The sequence below is a fragment of the Symphalangus syndactylus genome, chromosome 7, assembly GCF_028878055.3.
Source record: "Symphalangus syndactylus isolate Jambi chromosome 7, NHGRI_mSymSyn1-v2.1_pri, whole genome shotgun sequence".
Taxonomy (NCBI): domain Eukaryota; kingdom Metazoa; phylum Chordata; class Mammalia; order Primates; family Hylobatidae; genus Symphalangus; species Symphalangus syndactylus.
The window spans coordinates 58,466,722-58,478,745 of NC_072429.2; the positions used below are offsets into that span (position 1 = coordinate 58,466,722).

Consider the following 12,024-nt stretch of genomic DNA (forward strand, 5'->3'; position numbering starts at 1 on the left):
TAGAATTTGTTCAGCCTGGAAAATGTATGAGGCAGGTTCATTTCATACTTACATTTAGTCAATTTCATTTTATACTACTTGAGCAAATTTTAATCTTACATAGAAGCAAGATAATCAGTTTTCCCCCTTATTTGCCCTTTTTTCTCCTCATCTTTTCCTCTCTGTCTTCTCAATCAATCCCTCCCAACCCAAATGAAATTGCTCCAATTGAAATTTCTAAAAAGTTCTATTACCAAAAAAAAAAAATCCCTCTCCTGGAAATTGCTACAAAGGAATTTCACCCTATTACTCACTCTCTTCTTGGCACTTCATTAACATCACTATTAAATCAGTCCCCAATTGGAATCCTGTATTATGCATGAATTATTCTGCATGAGTGGCGTATTATAATTCAAAAGTCTTTTTTTCATTTCATTCAAGCTATATAGTTATATTGTTATTTAATAAGGCACTTTTGTATTCATTTCCAAATCTGGATAAGGCACCTAAAGTAATTTTGAATATGTCCTAAATTATTAAAGCTATTATTTTTATGGTATAGTCCTCTCAATATTCAAATAATAATTTGTCTACCAGTAATCCACAACCAATTGTCTCCACTTTGTTCTGTATACATTATTTCTTTAATAAATTGATTATACCAGTGTTTTCTTTATGAAATACATTAAGGTATGCAAAATAAATCGAATAAAACAAAATTATATTAGAAGCATCCAAGTACAGTAGCAATTAACATGTTGACTTCATAATTTAAATTTATTAATCACTATATATGCTGCTTAATGAGAAAAATTATGCTGTTCTGAGGATGTGGGTTTTGTCAATTCAGGTATATTTGGGTAAATGCTAAACATGTCCAATATTTGATTAGCTATATAAATGGCTCAAAACCCACTGGATAATTTATAGTTATCTGCACTATTTCCTTCTGTCTTGGAACATGGAGGATGCATAAGCTAGTTACATCAGGGCAGAGCAATTAACTGGTAATCTGGATCATTTAACTGGAATATTGGCTTGAGAGGAGTTCTCCTAGCCACTTTGCTCACAGGACATAGATTCCGTTTATAATCTGGCTGAAAAAAACGACTCATGAAACAGTTTCACAGCAAGACCATATCAGAAAACAGTGAGCCCTCATGAAAATGCTTATTGGGGAAAAAAATTCAATCTAGTCTAAGCCAACTTTATAAACAATAGCTAAATTAACAAGATATCTTTATTTTTACTTCAAGGAGCATCATCTTAATATGCAGAAACAAAGTCCAAAAGCAGATTGAGGGATATTTAGAAGCTTTACATATTAGCAATTTATAACCTAATATCTTTTCCGTAACTCATAACTTTAAACATATCTCCTAAATTCCTCTTCCTGCTCTGATTGCTCCATCATGCTGAACCCTGTTCTTAAAGGGTTTCTTCATTCTGACCATTCAGTCAGTTCAGTCCAACTTCCTTCAAAGCCTAACAGAATTACAATTTAGAAAAAATTATTTGAAGAATGTGTACCTGATCTCCTCATCAAGAAACCTTAAATCCTATCATTCAAGAAAAATCAGACCCTAAGAGTCCAAAATTTGGATCAGTTCATTGGAGCTAGGTGAAAACAACTCAAATAGCACAATGTGCTTTTTTGTTTGGTTGGTTGGTTGGTTTTTTGTTTTTTTGTTTCTTTGTTTTTGTTTTTGTTTTTAGATGGAGTTTTGCTCTTGTCGCCCAGGCTGGAGTGCAATGGCGCGATCTCGGTTCACTGCAACCTCTGCCTCCCAGGTTCCAGCGGTTCTGCTGCCTCAGCCTCCGGAGTAGCTGGGATTACATTGTAGCAACTAAAAGAGAAAGGAATAAACTAAGTGGAGCAAAAGGGCACAAAATTAAAGAGCCTAATACAGACTGAGTTCATCCTCCAAACAAAACCTCCATTTTGCCCCTTTAAAGGAATTCCATAATTCCAGATAATTATAAGGAAATGACTCTATTATTAGAACTAAGGAGAGCTGAAAGAGAAAGGGAATCTAATGTAAGAAACAGTGGAAGATGAATTAGGAAGGAAAATACTTCCATGAGAGAAAAAGTAGATGAGTTGTCTGTACACAAAATGCACTCACTTTCCTTGCTTCTGCCAAACTATTAAATCACATGATTATTCTACATATTGTATAACTTTATTGGCCATTAGGGGTTAGAGCTAAACTATGTTAGTGTATTCCTTTTCAGATTTTACTTAACAGAAGTTTATTTGAATATTGTATTATGTATTATGTATAATATGTATGTATTAAGTATAATATAGGAGTGGTCGTATGAAATCCATTATTATACTTTCTGAAAGGATGTTGTTGACAACAGTGCCTACTGGAAAACTTAGTATTCACTAAAGTCCATCATGAGAAATTTCTTTCTTTATATTATTCAGTATAAAGAAGAGCTATGTGTCACTGAAGGAGCGTGCATGTTTTCTCCACTCTGATAATACAAGTTTCATAATTGATTACACCTTACTTTTTCTAGCAAAATAGGCCATTCATTTTTCTTAAGAGAAAAATTTAAAATTCACATATCACAGCCAAAGTCTGGGATATGGAAGTAAATAGGTTCAATTTGCACTTGCTACTTGGGTAATAATGGGCAGGTTATTTAATATCTCATGAACTTTGAATTTCCTTACTTATAAAGTGGACATAATAACAGCTCTCCAACCACTAGAATCTAAAAGGCACAATCAGAGGATATATTTGTAATAATAACAATGATATTAACAAAAATTATTTGTTGAATATTTATTATATAAGTTACCATACTGAGCTCTTCATATACTTTATCTCATTTAGTACTTATAATGACCCTCTGAGATATGTACTATTATTCCAATTTGACATCTGAAATTATTGAGCTTTGAAGGGGATGAGTAACTGCCCAAGGTTAAAGAGTTAAAACTAGTATGTTTACCTTGGGCCGATTTCAGTATCTCTGCTTTTAATTACATAACAGCATTAAGCTACCTCTGTTCTAACTGTGCATGAGATGAGGGAAATATAAAGAATATACTTAGGATATAAATTGATATGTAGAAATAAATTTAACAAAATATATGCAGGATTGTCATGATGAAAGAAAGAAAGAAAGAAAGAGAGAGAGAAAGAAAGAAGGAAAGAAAGAAAGGAAAGAAGGAAGGAAGGAAGGAAAAGGAAAGGAGGGAGGAAAAAAGAAAGGACGAGAGGAGGCAAGGGAGGGAAAGAGGGAAGGACGAGTGAGCAGGCCCTTGACCAAAGCAGTCTGAGTAGGGTGGTGAGGAAAGACGCCCTGTCGGAGCAGACCCAGAGAAGAATGTGAAGTAAAGGAGTTTTCTACGAAGAGATAGAAAGATGAGGTGGAAGGGAAGGAGTGAAACAAAAGTGTTTTATTCTTTTTAAATACAGGAAATGTTAGAGCATAAGTGTTTGCTGATGCAAAAGTTCAGCTGAAAGAAAAAAAATGATACTACAAGAAAAGAGGAATAGTTAGCAAACCCTGATCAATGCAAGAGGTGCATGCAATCTCCATACAAGAGAAGAGTTTGTCCAGGAATCCTCTACTCATGGTAGCAAAATGGAATCGAATTTGAACTTGACTGCACATAATTATGTAATTACCCCCACTACCTCATGAACATATATTTAAAGATAAACTAGAACAGATACCATCTGAAGAAAGCAGAGGAATAGGTGTTTTTCAGGCAAATGAATTGAGCAGATTGTAACATTCGGGTAAGACATTAATCACTATGATTTTTGTCAAGAGAAGTAGAAAATAAAATGTGTCTGGTTACACACTTCTTTTTCCACAACGGGGAGCAGGCAAGTTAATCTACGCAGCCACAGTTTTTCTTCACATTAAATTCATGTGGGAATTTACCATGTGTTGAGCAGCCCCTAAGTAGGTTCTGCAACTGCAGTTTTGTTTTGTAAAAGAGCTATGAATTTCTCCTTTCAGCCACCTAGGAAGGCAGAGAGAGAAAGCATGGATGCACAGCCCAGCACAAGAGATTCTGTGAAGATCTGAGATGAATGCATAGTTAATATTTGGCTGGGAGAGGAGTTTTAAAAATATACTGTCACAGAATGATAGGCAGGTACAAGTAGAGAGAAAGATGCAAACACTGCTAGAGTATGGAATTCTGTCAAATATTACCCACCAGAAACCATACCCTAGGCGGGGCGTGGTGGCTCACACCTGTAATCCCAGCACTTGGGAGGCTGAGGTGGGCAGATTATATGAGGCCAGGAGTTTGAGACCAGCCAGGTCAATATGGTGAAATCCCATCTCTACTAAAAATACAAAAATGAGCCGGGCATACTGACAGGCGCTTGTAATCCCAGCTACGTGGGAGACTGAGGGAGGAGAACTGCTTGAACCTGGGAGGTAGAGGTTGCAGTGAGCCGAGATCACACCACTGCACTCCAGCCTGGGTGACACCACAAGACTCTGGCAAAAAAAAAAAAAGAACCTACCCCAAATATCATACTTTTTCTTTGTTTGCCCTTTTCCCCCTTATTTCTCATAAACTGCAACCTCCACGAGGGGTAAGCGTTTGGTTATAGTTGTACCCCAACTTACATTACATTGTATCAACCCTCAACTGTCTATAGAAGGATTAGTTCAAATCACTGGGGCAAACAAACAAACAAACAAGATGAAAACCTACTCCCAGTATTAGGAGGCTGAGTTCATCTAACTATGTAGCACCACAGTTGTAAAATGGCTCCCACAGAATACACACAAAATTCAACAAATAAAGTACTTATCATGGATTGATTAATTCCAAAAAGGAGAAAAGTAATCTTTGCTATATAAATGGGACAAGGAAAAGCCAGATGTAGCCACCAGAATAAAGAGATAATAATATTTTTGTTATCCTTTTGCAACAATTTTTTAAAATGTATTCTCTATCTGAATTGTTCATTTCATTCCCAAACCATATATTTTCCAAGTTAAGATATGGATCTTTTTGTAACACAGCACATATATTCAGAAGGTATTCAGCAGTACAAATTTACTTCCTTTACATTTCTCTGATTTTCTGACTTCCAGTGCTAAAGACTCTGAAGTATTAGTGGTCCTCTTCAAGAGACGATTGTTAGCAATTCTGAGTTGTAGGCCTCTGTGGTGCCTACCCACAGGTACACAGACAATTATGTTTCGCCTCCTCTTATCACTGTAGTTCACTTTTTTTCTCCTCTGTGACCTTATATCCTTCTTCAATATAGCATCTTTTGTGTCTTTTGTACTCCTAACATTTTTATGATTCCACACAATGCTGGTTTATTCTGTCCTGTCTTTTTGCTCCAAGCTCTGTGTGCCTGAATTTTGTAATAGATGGTAAATGTGGAGTTCTTTTCATTAAAGGTAATCTCTTTTTTTTTCAAAGCACTGTCTTTAAAAGCTGCTGACTTGTTATGCATGTTCAAGGAAGAATTAAACTTCTGAAAGTTGCTGCATGCTGCTCTACCAGAGGCTGTGTGTTCGTGCAGTGGAAGGTGTACAAAACAGGAGGACAAATTTCTTAGTTGTTGGAGAAATAATAAAATAATAGCAGGTGTGACAACTGATATAGATTGAAACGGGTGTACAATCCAGCAAATATGTATGAAAACAAAGCCAATCTGAAATGATTCAATATCACACAATACAATATCAGTCCCGTCACTCCTTAACAAGATGAGCTTTGAGGAACACAGCCAATGCAGCAAGTCCAAAAAAATTTATTCTACTGGTAATTACACTGCCGCAAAAAAACACCATTGTCCTCACATACACCTGCCAAGTAGAAACATAGAAATATGGACAGCACCAATTCAGGAAACTGTATTTGATTAAATCTGTGACCAAGAGATGCTATCTACAATTAGTCTTCCTTTAAGAAATACAGATATTTTCACAGAAGATGTTTTTAGAAACAACAAATTCTTTGCTACCCTTTGGCTATAAACTCATCACATTTGGAAGAGGAAGGTACACCGTGTTATTGATGAGAGAGTAAATTTGCTAACCTCTACTCTAACCACTCAGAACTCTGTCACATTCTGCCTCTATTAGCATCACCATTTTCCTCAGCTTTCATTCCCATCAGAGTCACCACATCAATCGTTTCCAGCAAACCCCACCAAATCTCTGACCACTTTCGTCAAATATGCAAAATTTCCTTTTCTGAGCCCATAAGGTTTTTCACTTATGAAAGTTCACATTGCAGCCAGAACCCATTCATTAGATCTACACTATTTTATTCTGCCATTTCTTCAACTCTTGCAAGCTATGTTTTTGAGAAAAGCCAGAATGGATGGTAGAGCTCCACCAAAGGGGCCCTGCCCTAGGATTGTTGTCAGAAATGTTGGCTTCTAGTTGTCATTTGACAACTTATAGAACTACTTTGGGCATATCACTTATTCTTCTGGGTCTCATTTTTCCCCATAAGTAAAATGAAGAGGATGTGCTAAATTATTACTAAATTCCTTTCCAACTTCAGCATTAAATGATTTCATAGAGACAGTGTTGAATGTTCTCTGGAGTTTTCCATTCATCAGAATTTTCAGAATGAATGACTTGTTGATGAAAGCTTGTTGGGAATTTTGGCCTTATGAGTGTTCAGCATAACATTAGCCTACTTTGCTCAAAAGTCTCATAAATCCCTGAAAAGGAGTTAACTATTAAAGAGGTCCTGACAACAGTTGGTTAGCTCAACGAAAGATAAAAGGCACGTTCTCTGATTAAGAAGGCCCTCTCACTTCAGCAGAAAAACTGGCAAATTTTAACTCCCAGTTGTGAGTGAGCCAATGTCAGAAGTCTTGGAAATGATCTGAGGACCACAATCTATAGCCTCAACCAAAGACACATGGATTCTATAGCAAGAATCATCAGGCTGAAATGATGATAGGATCCAAGAATTGATTAACCACAAGCATGAGGTTTAACACTTGGGGAAATGTCATCAACACTATGGAAAAGAAAATGAATCATCTATGTGCTTAGGCAAAGTTTCCAAAAAGAATCTAAAGTGAAGAACAGATGGTGAAATGACAAGCCAAAGATATCTGACATTTCTCCAACATCTCCAAGACAGCGGCTTTTGTAATGTCGTGAGTGACAAGACAAGCTATTAAGTATTTATTGAGAAACTTTTCCTTATAATGCACGGTGGTAAACACTGGACAATGTAAAAGAGAAAAAGAAAGGAAGAACATGGGAAAAACATGTAAAGAATGTTTAGGAAGGGACTAACACCAAGGAGATTACATAAGGAGGTTATAAGAAATTAACTATTTGTTTTAAATAAACTCAAGTGTCTAGAAAAACTATATCCCAATGTACTACAAAAACTCAGATGACATTAAAAATAACTACCAAAAATTTTGAGAATATGTGGAGAAGAGGTACCAGGGTAGTAAAGATAAGAAAATATTCCTTGAATTGAAAAAAGGAGGAAAATGGCATCCAGATATTAGTTATCAAAATTAAAGATATCTTAAACATTAGAACAAACTGTTAGTCAGATGGTTTGTGATTACTTAGCACAGAGAGGTGCTTACTAAAGCCAGCACAGGCCTATTTATTTAAGAAGTATTAAGACCTCAGTGAGTATGAAACATAGAAAACTAAGCCAGAAATATGTCTTAGGAAAATAAATATTCTGTGAAGGGGCTGCTTGTCTGTTTCTTTCTCATCTGAGAACCAGAATCTTGGTTGTAATACCTAGTTAATGTTATTAACAAAAATATATATTTTTTTGAAAATCATGCTCTTAATAAGAACCATGTATATTTTTCCAGACATTATACCATTAAATTAAAAGTTTACAGAGCGGATTCTAGAGCCACCTGCTGTCTCCATGTCTTCCTGACATGGCCAAGTGCCCCCTGAGCAGCTGACCTGCTGGCCAGCCACATCTGTGTTTCTGAAGACCTGTCTCAAGCTGATTTCACTAGGATGTCACTTCTTAGCTTGAAAAGCATAACTACTTGGTTTTGAGACTTTACAAACATGCTTCTCAACCCTTAGAATTTACAAACATGCTTCTCATCCCTTAGAATTGCATGTTTATCAGTAGATTTCCATCAAAGTCTTTCTTATCTATAATATGTTCTGCAAAACTCTGGCTGCTAACTTAACCAGGTGATGGGAATCCCTATGAGAGTGTGGCAAGTTGTCTCTCTGCCTAACCTGAGTGCAGGGTTTCTGTGCTTGCCATTGTCTCTATTATGTTTGCCACTATCTGTAGTTTCAGTGGAGGAGGTGGTTTTAAAATCTTTCTGGCAGAAGAAATTACTTTATGTTTGGAATTAGCACTGAAAAGTGGTTCCCCATTGCATAACACCAATACTATTTCTGTGCCAGTCTATTAAACATTGCTGGGGAAATGTGGCTTATCACATTTGCAAAAAAATAAAAATAAAGAATGAGAAGGGGTAGCCATGATGTGGGATGATGGAATCAAGGTTCAAAATTATCTCTAGTTTGGAAACAAGAGGAAATTAAAGAGATTAATTTTTAAGTAATGAATGAAAACATCTTATATTCTAATTTGATTCAACTGATTATACAAGTAACATGTAGAGATCTAGTTTAGCAAAATTTGAGTGATAATGATATAAGTTTTAACTGATTACAAACTCAATATGAGAACACAAATCACTACCAAATACTATATTGAATGGAAACTTAGATCTCATTAAATACAAGTGCATTGTTCATCTGAGGAATGATAATATTCCAATATCATTCTACACTATTCAGATTGCATTTAGTACTGTACTTCATTTCACATGCCTTTTTTTTTTTTTTTTTTTTTTTTTTTGAGACCGAGTTTCGCTCTGTCGCCCAGCCTGAAGTGCAGTGGGACAATCTTGGCTCACTCCAAGCTCCACCTCCTGGATTCATGCCATTCTCCTGCCTCAGCCTCCCGAGTAGCTGGGACTACAGGTGCCTGCCATCACGCCTGGCTAATATTTTTGTATTTTCAATAGAGACGGGGTTTCACCATGTTAGCCAGGATGGTCTCGATCTCCTGACCTCGTGATCCACCCACCTCAGCCTCCCAAAATGCTGAGATTACAGGCATGAGCCACTTCATTGAGATGGAGTCTCACTCTGTCCCCGGGCTGGAGTACAGCGGCACGATCTCATATCACTGCAATCTCCACCTCCAGTCTCAAGCAATTCCCCTGCCTCGGCCTCCTGAGTAGCTGGGACTACAGGTGCGCACCACCATGCCCGGCTAATTTTTTGTATTTTAGTACAGATGGGGTTTCACCATGTTGGCCAGGATGGTCTCAATTTCTTGACCTCATGATCCGCTTGCCTCTGCCTCCCAAAGTGCTGAGATTACAGGTATGAGTCACTGTGCCCAGCCAATATGCCATATTTTAAGGTAAACGTTGTCAGTCTGGATCTCCTATTTATTACCTATTCTGTCTCTGGTCGCAGGTCAGACTATACTAAATTGAGGGCTGGGGGCAGGAATACATGTATGGGTTATCAATACTTGCAGCTTCTCTCAATATTTGATATCATTTACACCAACCAGTGTCCTTGAAGGGATCGCAACATCCTTTTTCTATATTGAAAATCTCTTTAGAGGCCTCCATGCCTCGCCTCCAGAACTCTTTCACTGTTATGAGAAAAAAATATGCTTTTGCCAAAATCATTGCTCATTTCAGAGGATTGTGGATTCATTGTTCTATGCTATGAAAAGTCTTTCAACCTCATGAATCAGAAGATCACATATTCTTGTTGTTCTTGAACACACTGGCCCAGAGCCAATAGACTCAGTTATCAGTCACAGTTGTAAATAAGAGTTTACATGTATAATGTAAGGGATTTATTTATTATATGAAAGATTCCATAAGAATTTCCAATTAAGCTACAAGAGTAGCCACCTAGAGCGCCAAATGAGGGCCACTTCTATTTTTAAATGATGGTAACCAAGATCATGAAGAATAGCAATCAACACCTAAGGACAGTAGAAAGAACTATGGTTGTGTGGCCTGAATATAAGAGAGGGAGCACATAGGTACATTGCAAAATGTCAAATATGCCAAGAAGAATGGGAACAGTCTTAGAGGTGGACCTAGGGTTGATGAACAATAGCTTTTACATTTAGAACTTAAAATGAAAAACCTAACAATAGGATCTATCCAAATGTGGAACAGATAGCTTCCTGAGGTCAGGGTTTCCCAACATAGGAAGTATTCTAACTTCATAACATAGAATGAGTTTAGCCAACAGAAGTTTTTATAGAACTAAGGAACTGTTTTGTTAAAGATTTGTTTATCTTTTCTGTGTTTTAAAAGTTGTTATGCACAATGAAAGCATTTTCCAGTTTGTCCTGACTGAGCCCAAAGTCAAGCTTAGAACCTCTCCAAATTTTGAAAATCTTGTCTTAAAGATATCATGAAATTTTTCCTCTGCTAATGGAATACTCTACATAATCTATTAAATTGAAGATAGAAAAATTCATATAACATTTTTATGCTCCTAATTTGAAGCATGGAATTAGGATGGAAATCCCAAATGCTTTAAAGGTGACACTTAGAAAAGTTTAACAGAGAGTAATAAATCCAACAACAAGTTTGGCTAGATCACCTTCTTTCTACTAACAGAAAATAGCTTTACAAGACATAAATAAAATTAATTCAGTCTTCATTCTACCAACTCAATTAACCACCCAACTAGTAGATTTTGTAAAGTGGAAAAAATTGGAAGAGCTGATTGAAACTTTTTTTATTAAAGCATTATAAGTAATAGAAATACTTAACATAGACTGCTTTGTGTTATTGTTAATATTTTACCTCACTTTGCATATTTAAAGCATATATTTTTAAAAAATTATAATGCTATTTTATTAAATTTAAATATAGACTGACTCTGGAGTAAATCAAATATGATGCCATAGCTTAAACTGAGCAGGGCATCGTTAATGATTATTTTCTGTGCAATCACAAAATGATGAAGATCTGTGTATTATACCAAGTGTATTGTATGAAAACAATATATAACCTATAGAAGCTTATGATCATGAGGCAAAACTAAAAAAAAACCATGATTCATGATGGACATAAGTAATAAGGGATTGTTCGTACTTTTTAAAGTAATTGAAAAAAATATTGTCAAGTATTGAAATAGATTTACAAATGGATATAGTGACACAGAAGTGTCCGTGTTCTAGCCTCGGCTAAGTAAGGGCCAAATCTGTGGTTACATCCTATTTCCTGGAAAGAACTTTGACTATTCTCTAATATACTCATTTCATTGTCAATAGATAAGTACACCCAGTAATAATCTGTATTCTCTGCCTTTTATTAAAATATATTGTTTAAGTATGACACATAAAATATCTATTAAGGTATACATACAGAAAATAGCACAAATAATACTTGGATAGTTCAATGAATTGTCACAAAATGAACCCATCCATATAACTACCCCCAAAGACAAGAAATAGAACATCTCCAGCACTCCCGGAGTTCCCTTGTGACCACTCTTTCCTCACTAAAGGGAACCCCTATCTTGATGTCTAATACCAGATATTGGTTTTACCTGTGCTCAAATGTTTTATAAGGGGAATCCTACAGTTTGAGTTATTTTATGTATTTTTGTTATCCAACATCATATTCATGAGATTCATCAATATTACTTTATATAAGTTTGTTCATTTTCATTGATGTATGGTATCCCTTTGTATGAATAAACTGCAATTTATTTTCCCATTTTTCTGTTTATGGGCATATGAGATGTTTGTAGTTTGGGACTACTAGGATTATTTTTATTTATGCATTTTTGTACACATATATATGTATTTCTTATGGGAATATAACTATTAATAAAACTGCTAGGTTGTAGAACATGTGTGCCTTCAAATTTAGTAACTACCGCCTAACAATTTTTCAAATGCATTATACAATTTTTCTTCCACCAGCAGTAGAAGAGCATCACAGTTAGCTTCACATCCTCACTAGCACTTGATATTGCCAGTCTTTTTAATTTTAGTCATACTGA

At 35.9% G+C, this 12,024-nt stretch overlaps 1 long non-coding RNA gene across 2 annotated transcripts in view; it reads right to left on the reverse strand.

Annotated features, from left to right (window-relative positions):
• Positions 1-600: 600 nt before the first annotated feature.
• LOC134737214 (uncharacterized) overlaps positions 601-12,024 on the reverse strand; it is a 201,399-nt gene continuing 189,975 nt past the window's right edge. For both annotated transcript variants that reach the window (XR_010121884.1, XR_010121882.1), the window contains one exon: positions 601-1,826. This is a non-coding gene — a long non-coding RNA (uncharacterized lncRNA). The remainder of the gene's footprint in view (positions 1,827-12,024) is intronic.